Raw genomic sequence first — 11,857 nt, 5'->3', positions numbered from 1 at the left:
TTAAGTAAATTACACAAAGTCACATAGATAGCAAATGACAGAATTGGAACTGGTTTCATTAAATTTAGCTCTATGGGCTCTTAACCACCGTGCTACACTGTATTATCTACTCTGAAAGTACAAGACTGACTACAGAATCTTTCCAGATTTTCATTTTTTCCCCTAATCTTTTACCTTTGCTCCACCCACCCTTAATCCTACAGCAATTATTAGACCCCTTTTTAGTCTTTCCCAAAGCAGGTAGTTTGGTTTTCACAGAAACAAAAACCCTTTTTCCTTTTACGCTTATCATTACTTTTGTCTTAAAATATTTATTTTAATTGCGTAATTGCGACTAAGGCTCATAAGCAGATTTGGAAACAAACATCTTGCCTCTTGGTAAGCAAGCAACCCATCTGGAAGGAGTAGGAGTACAAGGGAGGGTTAGGATGTGTCTTACTGGCTCAGCATCCAGGGTGTCCTGCAAATCAGTCCATAGATTTTGGAGACGACATTGAGAGCTAGGATTAATGAAGCATTTCTGTTAAGAGGAAGTCAGTTAAGAAAATTTCTGTTTTATTTTGTGGTAGTCCCGACAGTTTAATTTTGCTTTTGTTTCACTTGCCAGAGGACACATATCTAGAAAAATGTTTCTACGGCCAATATCAAAGAAATTATTGCTTATGTTTTCTTCTAAGAATTTTATGGTTTCAGGTCTCACATTTAGATCTTTAATCCATTTTGAGGCATTTTTTTGTGTATGGTGTATGTAAGAAAGTGGTCCAGTTTTATTCTTTTGCATGTAGCTGTCCAGTTTTTCCAAAGAAGACATTCAGATGGCCAACAGACACATGAAAAGATGTTCAACATCACACATCACCAGGAAAGTGCAAATCAAAACCACAATGAGGTATCATCTCACACCTGTCAGAATGGCTAAAATCAACAACACAAGAAAGAACAGGTGTTGGTAAGGATGTGGAGAAAAAAGAACCTTTATGAACTGGTGGTGGAAAGACAAGCCAGTGCAGCCAGCATGGAAAACAGTATGGACGTTCCTCAGAAAATCAAAAATAGAATTACCATATATTCCAGTAATTCCACAACTGGGTATTTACCCAAAGGAAACAAAAACACAAATTTGAAAAGATATATGCACCCCTATGTTTATTGTAGCATTATTTAGCCAAAATATGGAAGCAAACCAAGTGTCCATCCACAGATGACCGGATAAAGAAGATGTAGTATATATACAATGGAATATTACTCAGCCATAAAAAAGAATGAAATCTTGCCATTTGCAACAACATGGATGGAGCTAGAGAGTATAACGCTAAGTGAAATAAGACAGTCAGAGGAAGACAAATACCATATGATCTCACTCATATGTGGAATTTAAGAAATAAAACAAATGGATAAAGAAAAAAAGAGACAAAAAGCCAGACTCTTAAATATAGAGAACAAATTGGTGGTTGCCAGAGGGGAGGTCGGGGGGGGGGGTGAAATAGGTGAAGAGGATTAAGAGTACACTTATTATGAAAAGCACTGAGTAATGTATAGAATTGTTGAATCACCATGTTGTGCAACTGAAACTAATATAACACTGTATATTAATTATACTTGAATAAAAAAAAAGATAGAACTGTTTTCTCTCAGTTTCTAATGTCTTGCTATCATGCCCAGGGCTTTAAGACTGTTTCATTTTCCTAAATTATTATGTCACTCACCTGATCAAAACTGCGCAGCCATTTCTGCACTGCCACAAAACAAAGTCCCAAGTCCAGCATAAAACCTAATTCTCAGCATGGCATTTAAAGTCCTCAGTGATTTATCCCAAGCCACCACTTTAAATACTTGTATCCTTCCCATGCTCCAGGTATATTAATCTATATTGAATTTGAATTCTGAAAACCTGCAATAAAGTTTACTAATAATTCTCCTAAGCAGAGTCCAGACTTTGTGTTAATCCTCTGCCTCCCTCTTCATTTAAGAAACCACAACAGTTACAAAAGGTATAGGAGAGGGAAAGACAGGGGGGCAACAGTGTTTGTTCTATGAGCTCTCTAGGGCACTGGGCAGATTATACTTTCCAACTATGAACTCTGCCGCCATATTGTGATGAAGTCAAACAAGCTTTTTTGCAGAGAGACCACAATGAGAAGCGCAGGTGGAGAGGAACGCTCCAGCCAACAGCCAGTGTTAACCGCAAGGTGTGTGAGAGAATGAGCCTTCAGATGACCCAGTCCTCTGCTTTCAAGCCTTCCAGCTGAGGCCCGGACAGTATAGAGCAGAGGCAAGCTGAGGCCACTGTGTTGTCAAAAACCTGACCCACAGAATCTGTGAACGTAATAGCTATTTTTCTCCATGAGGGTTTAGAGTCACTTGCTCTATAGTTATAGTAAGTGGAATAGGCCCTTTGGGTAAATAAGTAAATAAACAGTATGTTTGGGGGTTCCCTTCCAGAATTTTGAGTTAGAATGGTTGAAGAAACCAGCCCTTCCATTTCAGGGTTATTTGCTCAATGCCATCCCAAACTCCCCTTTACCACGGGGCTTCAACTGGAGTATGAAGTGATTCTTGGCGCCTGGACCTGCACCTCAGCTGACAGATGCTCACCCAGTGGCCTCTTAGGCTTTGCCGGCCATCCTGTCTGTGCACCGGGCCTGCCACATGGTTGCCAGCATTGTATTATCAGATGATTCTCCCTAGGCCCCCGTGAATGTTTACGGTGGTCGTTAATGCCATCCTCGGTCGTCTTTGGCAATTCCAAGCAGTGGAATTATTGTGTATGTTTTCCCTGGGAAATCACTTTCTGCTTTAGAATTTCTTTACATATCAATCTGTATTCAAAAACAGTTTTTCACAACATTGATGAAAAAGAGGTAAGATTGTCACAAAGTGTGTTGGGTAGAAACAAGTAGGAGATACTTTGATACTCTTTGCAACTCTCTCTCATCACCAATCCCAAAACACTTTCTGCCTTTTTTTTTCCCCCTGCAGGCTTTTTTCCATGTTGTTGCCTTTGCCTGGAAATCCCTCGAATTGTTATCTTTTTAGCTCAGTAAAACATGCCAACTCCTTCAAGCAGCCGTGCGTAGTGACAGTTTTATCCAACTTCATGCTCACACAGAATTTTGTTTATAATGCTTTTGAGCTCTCCTCTTGTGATTAAGGTATTTGTACACATGGGTATTTGTATGCCTAGATAGTGAGGTCCTTGTTCGTTTTTATTTCCTCCACGACATTTAGCAAAGTGCCTTTCATCTGATAGATCCTCAGTATGAGATTATTGGTTAATTTCTAAATGAACAGGAACAGCAAAATATTAGAATAAAGCTATATTATAATAGTGAAAAGCTTCAGAAAGTTAAAACTGATTAAAGGTCTCAACTTGAGTCCAGGGTGTATGCGTGTGTGTACATTTATACGTAAATATATATATACACACATGTGTGATATACATTTGTATCTCATTTCCTTCAGCATTTCTATAAATTATTGTTGGCATTACTTGGGTTTACTTTTGTACGTAAACTCGGAAAATGCACTGAGAGAACTAAGGGATTTTATTGATGGCAAACTATCACATACACCTAGTATTTTATCTGTATAGTTAGTGGAAGTGTACCTTAATTATCCAGTTCTGATTAAGAATTAATAAACCCTACAGTGACTGATGTGAAAATTTGAACATGGGAAGTGATAGAAAATACGAGAAGAAGGAGCAAAGAAGACATTTCAGTGTTTCAACATAGCTTTTACTTTAAGTTAAAAATGTGGTAGCATATTTCCATTTCAAAATATTTCCTCAATACATTGAATAGCTTGTATTTTAGAAGTGAGATAAACTACATAAAATAATTGTTTAGATGACAAGTACACATGAATGAATTATTTCTTACTGATAATACGATATACATCTTCCATTCAAAGATATTAATATTAATCCTTTCATTATGCAAGATTTTTTTCCAGCTACAGCATTCCATTTAACATACCCATCTATTTCCATATGAACAGGGATCTGTGCTAATTTTACACTAATTCTTAAGATGAATAATTGAGATATTGGATGCAATGCCTCAAAAAATTGAATCTTGTTTGGTGTTTGAAGTAACAAGTCCTGAGCCATGAGTTAATCAAGAAAACTATACATAGGTCTTCATTAACATACTAAGAATCAGGCTACCAATAAAGAAATCATTGAACATGCACATTTAATGGTGTAAAATTCAATCACACTTAACTTAGCCTGAAAATACCAGTATCTTAATAATTCCTTGTATTTATATAGACTAGAACCTTTCCTGTGGAGAGAGCAAAGTTCTTTTGCATATCTTCTTTGATTAACCACATTTAAGAGGAGATGCCATTATCCACACTTGACAAAATATCAAAAAGGTGAAGTAACTCAGCCAAGGTCATGCTGCCAGAGAGAAATCTAAATCAGCTCTAGACGTCTTGGCTGCAATTAGCACTCTCCTGAAGCTAGAAATAAACAGGACAAAATATATTTCTATACTTGGACACTTCCAAGATATTATAAGGTCTCCGTTGGTCTCACCAAACTCTGCCTCCCTCCCAGAGCTGTACATAGTGAATGAGGAAGTAGGAAAAGAGATAAAGACGGTACCTGATGGGAGTTTTTGATTCTGGAAAAGGAATTAACTGGAAACCAGAGCTTTATCTATGTGTCCAACTATTGTGAGCTGTGGCTTGGTCATAAACATTTTATGGTATGGTTCAAGGGTTGCTGTAACATGATCCTTCAGGCACAAAGCACCCATAGTAACATGGACTGCTCTGAAAATGCTAAAGGACAAAGGCTGCCGCGGAAGTGGTTCTGGGGAGCCCCAGGTTAATAATGGAATGAGTAGTAGAAGAAGTTTGAAGGGGAGGTGAAATTGATAGAGTCATCTTAGTCTCTTGATATGACCCTAATCCTTCCTCGGATCTAATTTTGAGGTTTGGTTGGTACTCGTATCGAGGTAGAGATTGCCAGATAATGAAGAAAGAAAGACAGAAAAGGGGGAAAAAAAAAGACCAAAGACGCAAGCATGGACTAGAAGTTAGGGTTGATACTAATTCTGAATCAGAAAATAAAAGGCGTATCTGCCCTCATTCCTCTGTCCTATGACACTGGTAGTGAAATCCAGTTGTTATACGGGACTAGATGTTCTTTAGAAATCCTTCTAGTTATAACATTATCTTATCCTGCTTAAGTAAAGAGCTTTAAAAAATTATAGAATGATAAAATTTATTTCCCACATGCTATATTCTATTAATTGCCCTCCCTGAATGCAAGGAAGTGTGGATTTTTTTAAGAGATAACTTAAAGCAAGTAAAGTCCTACAAAGTCATCTCAACAGCAACAGGTAAAAGGGCAAGATGTCCTCTATTTAGATATGTCAACAGCAAAGCTCACAGAGAACGTGAACTGACTGATTTAACGCGTTTCCAGAAGACGAAGGTATATTAGAGTACTGAAGAAAACAAGGCTGAGAAAACTTTGCCCATAAATCAGCAATTACTGGTAGTTAGTCAATATCACAGGTTTGATAAAGTGCCAGAGCCCACTAATGGTATGAGAACATTAAGTCTTTGGTCACAAAGTCACAGCAAGACCTTGCTCAGATTTACTTTGGAGCTGTCTGGGCTTGGAGCTGTTGCTGTGAATAACAAATCTGATGTTTTTCGTATGCCCTCATTTCCCTGCTGCACTTGAGCTGGGTGGAAACAAAGGCAGGATGGAGCAGAGCAGCGGCTGGAGATGTGACGTTACTGGTGGAGAACTTTGACGTATAGAAAGTTAAACTGGTCAAGCTCATGCCGTGTTGGCATATGCCAGAATTGTATCCCCCAAACTGTTCTAATATTGGCTACTGGCTTTCTCAATTACTTTGCAAGATGGGCTCGCCACAGTCTTCTGAGACTGAAGAGATGCCCACTTATGCCAACACTTCATAGATTTTTCTCTTGTACCTGCCTTTGCAGTAAAACAGAAAGAGAATATGGATTACCTGTTCCTATTCCCGAGGAAATCTAAAACCATCTAAAGGGATCAACACAAACGTTTAACAAGATTCTATCCATTTTCTGTATTTGAGTCTCCGGTTGAAGTTGAGGTCTTGCTTTGTAACATTAGTACCTGGTCATGGTAAGTCTTCACAGTTCAGATATAATACTCTGCAGGCGAAGTGGCCTAAAGGTTTCTACTGAAAGTGGGGTGCAGGGTTCAGGAACATCTGGATCATCTAGGAGCCTGTTATAAGTTCAGAACTCGGGTTCCACCCACAATGAGAATCATATTTGAACATGATTCCTAGGAGATTCATGTGCCCATTAAAGTTTTTTTTTTTTAACTGGATACATTGGACATGTAGCATTGTGTGAGTTTAAGGCGTACAACATGTTGCTTTGACACATTTATATATTGTAATATGATGGCGAATGTAGCGATCATAATTATGGCATAACATTATTATCTATATTCATGATACTGAGCATTAGATCTCTATGGTTTCTTTACTACCTATTACAAGTTTGCACCCTTAAACACCAGCATTTTAATCCTTCCCACCCCATCCCCTGGTAACCAATATTTTACTCTTTTTTTTTTGCAGGTTTAACTTTTTAAAATTTCACATATAAGTGAGATCATACAGTACTTGTCTTTCTCTGTCTGACTTATCTCACTAAGCATAATGTGCTTGAGGTCCTTTCATGTTGTCACAAATGAAAGAATACCTTCCTTTCTCAGGGCTGAATAATATTCCATTGAACATTAAAGTTTTCAAAGTATTGGCCTACAGGACTTCTACCATCTTAACCTAAATTGTATTTGTCAGGTATTCCACGTAAAAGAATGCCTGCCTGGATTCCTGTCTGTAGTTGGGGGCACAGACAACACTGGAATAGAAAAAAACACCAAACACAATTTGTATGTGAACTCCAACTCTCAGTCTAAACGAACATCAATTATTAGTGGAAGAATAAAATACTAACATTGCCCATAGAAATATTAAGGTGGCTCCTCCTATCCTCGAAATATGACCTTTAAAGAAAGGAGCTCAAAGACCCACTCTCTTGAATCTCAACTACTTGTGTTGGTTCTCTGAAGAGGTACTTTTGAGTGATTGCATTAAGTTTGTTTTCCAGCTACACTAAAGGCTATGGAAAAATATTCACTATTAGGGAAATAGGACATACAAATATGACATTAGCTCAAGACGTTTTATCCTATAAAATAGTCCAACACTGTATGAATAGCAATCTACTTAGTAAATAGTAAATAAAGTGCCCAGTTCCATAACAGATCAATCCTAGCTGACCATCGTTAAATCTTTTCTGGCCCATCTCCAAGTTGTTTGGGCTGTGCTGGCAGCCAGAGGCGTTCTCAGGGGGCAGGAGGCCAGGAGGCGGGCGGAAGGGGGAACGCTGCCAGCAGGCCATCCTGGTTTCTCACCCTCTTCTCTTAGTGATTTGCTTTATAAGTCTTTGATTTGGAGGAAAAGACCCCTACTCGAAAGCAATCAAATCTCTCACCATTAAAGGCTGAAATGATAAGCAGGAAAAAAAATAGCTAGAGAATAGTATATAATAGGGAGCTTTATCTTCAGTAACATTCTGAGAAATGTATTAAAGAAAAGTCAATTTCCCCTCAAAATTCTGGAAACTTTCTACCAGTTTATAACTGGGGGGTGGGGGAGGGACAAGTCTATTAGTAAATTTCTTTTCTGTGTTTCTTCTTAAATGACTTTGAAATAGAGGGATTTTCCCCAATAAGGCACTGAGGAATTGATCCAAGAAACAGAGTATCTCAAAGAATGATATTTATTTTTTTTAAAGATTCTATTTATTTATTCGAGAGAGAGACAGAGTGAGACAAATAGAGCAGGAATGCGGGTTGGGGGGGGAGAGGAAGAGGAAAAGGAGACTCCCCACTGAGCAGGGAGCCTAACATGGGACTGGAACCCAGGACCCTGGGATCATGACTTGAGCCGAAGGCAGCCACTTAACCGACTGAGCCACCCAGGCGCTCCTCAAAGAAGGATATGTAAAGCTGCGCTTTTATGGAGCTTTCTGCCAGATTACCTTTGTTCTTTCACATAATATCCATGAGAGATGCAGGATGGCTGGTTGAAAGAAGTGCATCAGCAAAGGGTACTGGGTTTGGGGGATGCTTTACAATAAAGTTTCAGCAATTGTAAAGATTTCATTTTAAATTATGCTTAATATATTATTCTTGAGTCATTGTCTTCACTGTTTACATTTCATTACTCATATTAACTAGATGGGGAACATATTTATGGCTCAATAGCAAAAATAGGATGTACTTGTTTGTATTCCAAAGGATTTGGGTTACCCAGAAAATGGTATTTTCAATTTTTTGTTTTAAATACACTGATTATATTATAATAGGGAAGGGACACTCACAGTTGTGCCAGGGCACAAATAAATAGGTGAATGATGAGTGTTTATCTGGATAATCCAGTCCCTTCGAATCTTCCATTGAAGACTGAATTATATGGAACATCCATATTGAAACTCTCAGGTATTTGTTTTACCTGTATGGACAGAAAACCTTTGCTTTTTTTCTGTTGATTGCCATGTCACTCTGTGAATAGACCACAGCGTTCTGTCTAACGCAAATACACAGGAACTCTTTCAAAAGCATCTTCGCTTAAAAAAAGAAAAAGTAGGAAGAAGAGAGATTGTAGTCTCAATTGGCCTTACCTGAGACCCTGCCCACGAGCGTCATTTTCGTGGCTGCGTTTTCCATCCTCATAGAACCATAGGCAGGAGGTTACTTCAGGAAGAGCTCTGTTTTATCCTCTGTATCTAGGCGGTCTTTCTCCTACATTATTCTCAACCATCCACAATGTTGTTGTTGTCATTTTAAGGTTTATTTATTTATTTGAGAGAGAGAGAGAGAGAGAGAGAAAATGAGTGCACAAGCAGGGAGAGGGGCAGAGAGAGAGGGAGAAGCAGACTCCCCAGTGAGTGGGGAGCCTATCTCAGGGCTTGATCCCAGGACCCTGGGATAATGACCTAAGTCAAAGGCAGCCGCTTAACTGACTGAGCCACTCAGGCTCCAACCACCAACAATGTTTCATTAATGCTTAGTTATGATCCAAGCTACAGGAAAAGGAATAATACAAGGCAAAAGAGCAAAGACAGTATGAGTTAGACAAGTTTTTACTTTTAAAATATATTTTAAAAATACTTTTGAAAGTATTTCAAGATATCCCTTCTAGGCCTGTGTAAATTGAGTCTAAAATTTTTTTCAGATTATTTTAAACCATCTTGCTGATTTGTAGTTAGTGTTCACTCATCAAACATATTAGAAGTTCATTGAAACTGCAAATTGGGAGATCTAACTCAAGTTCTGGTTTGCCAGCAACTTGCCATAAGTCTTTGGATAAATTACTTAGCTTTCAGGCTTTTCTCTCTCCTCCGGTGACAATTGAAAGGATGAGACTAGAATGGATGTGAAAGTTCTATTGTGACATTTGTGTTGGAAAAGATTCAATTTCTTATCTTTCACATGTTTTAATAAATATTAATAATATTCATGCATTTGCATATTACTTTATAGCTCACAAAGTGCTTTCACATATATGATCTCTTTTAAATCCCTCCAGTGCCTGCGAGTTAGGCACATTTCATAGAAGTGGGAACAAGTTCAGAGAAGTTGTAACTTATCCAAGATCACAGAGTTACTTGCACAGCAGAGCTGGATAGACGGGGCTTCGTACTCCCAAGTTCGATTTTCTTCTACTCTATTCAGGGTACTTCAAGGTTATGGTAATAGGACTAGTTAAGTTTCATAAAGTAACGTGGTATTGTTAAAAAAGGATCCTCTGGATATAAAGTCAGAGAACCAGGTGTCATTGAGAGTCTGACCATACGATTTGGAGAAGTCAATCTCTCTGAGCCTTAGCTTCCTCATCAGTAATGCAGGGGTTTGGACTACATGACTTTTGGGCGGACTTCTTGCTTAAAATTCTTCTTTTTTTATAGGGCTGTGACTGTTTCTAGATGAATATTGTGATAGATTAATATTAAAATAAAACTTGTCATAGACTCTAAGAGGCTAAAAAACGTACGCCAAGAGATCACTCCTATTGGCTATTATTCATGCTCTTTGGCTACTAGCATATTAAAAACCTTGGACTAATATTATTGACAGAAAGCCACTTTTCAACAAACTAGTTAAGTGAAAATTTCACAAGGAGGTAAATTATTTTGGCTGAGTTATGCAGAAAATGGATAGCATTGCATTTTCTGAGAGATCTTGACTTGACAGAAGACTTTACTTGGTAACCAATGATAGCAAACCTAAGGGAACTCATGGTGAAGACATTTTTGGTCCTCTCTGCAGTGTGCGGAATGATGCTGTCTGCGCTTCTCTGATATAGTGTCTTATTGTCATGCGTACTCCTCACCCTGAAAGTTTATAATTGGTACGCATTTCATTTTAAGATAAAGACGAATCACTTGAAAACAGTGGAGGGTATGATTGTGAGTGTTTTAAGAGTTAGAGACAAAGAAGAGTTTTGAATCTGCTGCTTCTTTGCCCGCCTCCCCATCTGAGTAGAACATTGTAACTTTTGAAGCGAACATAGAATGGATCACAACCAGCTTGCTGAGCTGGTTCTTTATGCACAATTAAGCTTTGTTGGGACTTTCTTTATTTGTAATAGTGCTGTTACGGCGTGGGATGCTATTCAGCTCCAAACAACATTCCATTTAATAACTAGGCATTAGTTCACCCATTAAATCAGCGCCACCACTAACTGATAAGTATCGCCCTTTTCCTTGGCCCCACTTGGCTCTTCTGCTCAGCAAATGAAGCATGGCAATGTTATGGCGCTTGAGAAGGATGGAGGGAGGGTAGATTGAGCAATGATGACCAAAATTCCTTCTAGTCACAGAAATGTAACTTTGCCCTAGTCTTTCCCTTTCCTTAAATATAAACTTAACATACTTTCCAAGCAGTGCTTTAAGTGCCCTTAAAAACAAAACTAAACCAAAACACAAAACAAAACAAATAATAGCACCAACTACTATATCTCTTATACACAAGAAGATGAAAATTTATGGGGGGGGGGCATGCAAAAGATATGCAACAAAAGATATGAATAAGAATGTTCATAACAGCATTGCTTGTAATAATAAAAAGAAAAAACAGCTCAATGTCCATCAGGAGTAGAATAAATCAGTGATGGTATATTTATACAGTAGAAACTCAAGAAACTACCACTCTACTCAACAACATGAATAGCTCTCATAGACCTAATGTTGAGAGAAGGAAGCCAGACCATAATGTATGAATCCAACTACATAAAGGTAAGAACCATTCTGATATTAGAAGTCAGGAAAATGGTTACCTTTGGGGAGGAGTGAAGGATAGAGTTTTAAGAAAACAGTGGGGGGCTTCCGAGTGCTAGTAATTGTCTATTTTTTGATCTGAGTGGTGAATACATGGGTGTGTTCACTTTTCATCAAACTCTACATTCATATTTTGTGTCCTTTTCTGGGTATATTTTATACCTTAATGAAAATTTTATTTCAAAAATTAGAAATGAGAAACTGTTTTAGTTAGACTGGGTCTGAGTGCCCTAAAGGCATCAACTCAATTAAGTCTCACTGGCAATCACAAAAGAGCAGGTTTTATTTACTCGTTAATAAATTAATTTATTTGTAGTTCAGTTTTGATTTTTGAATAGACTTGAGATTTGCAGAAAAGTTGCAATGCTGGTACAGAAGGTTCTACATACCACTCATCCATTTGCCCTTCATCTGTTAACATCATATATTATAATAGTACACTTGCTACGACTAAGAAACCAACATTAGTACATTACTGTGAACT

This window comes from Ursus americanus, chromosome 11, assembly GCF_024610735.1.
Source record: "Ursus americanus isolate L20-20 chromosome 11, mUrsAme1.1.p, whole genome shotgun sequence".
NCBI lineage: Eukaryota > Metazoa > Chordata > Mammalia > Carnivora > Ursidae > Ursus > Ursus americanus.
The sequence above is the reverse complement of the archived record's forward strand: the minus strand, read 5'-3'. Positions refer to the sequence as shown.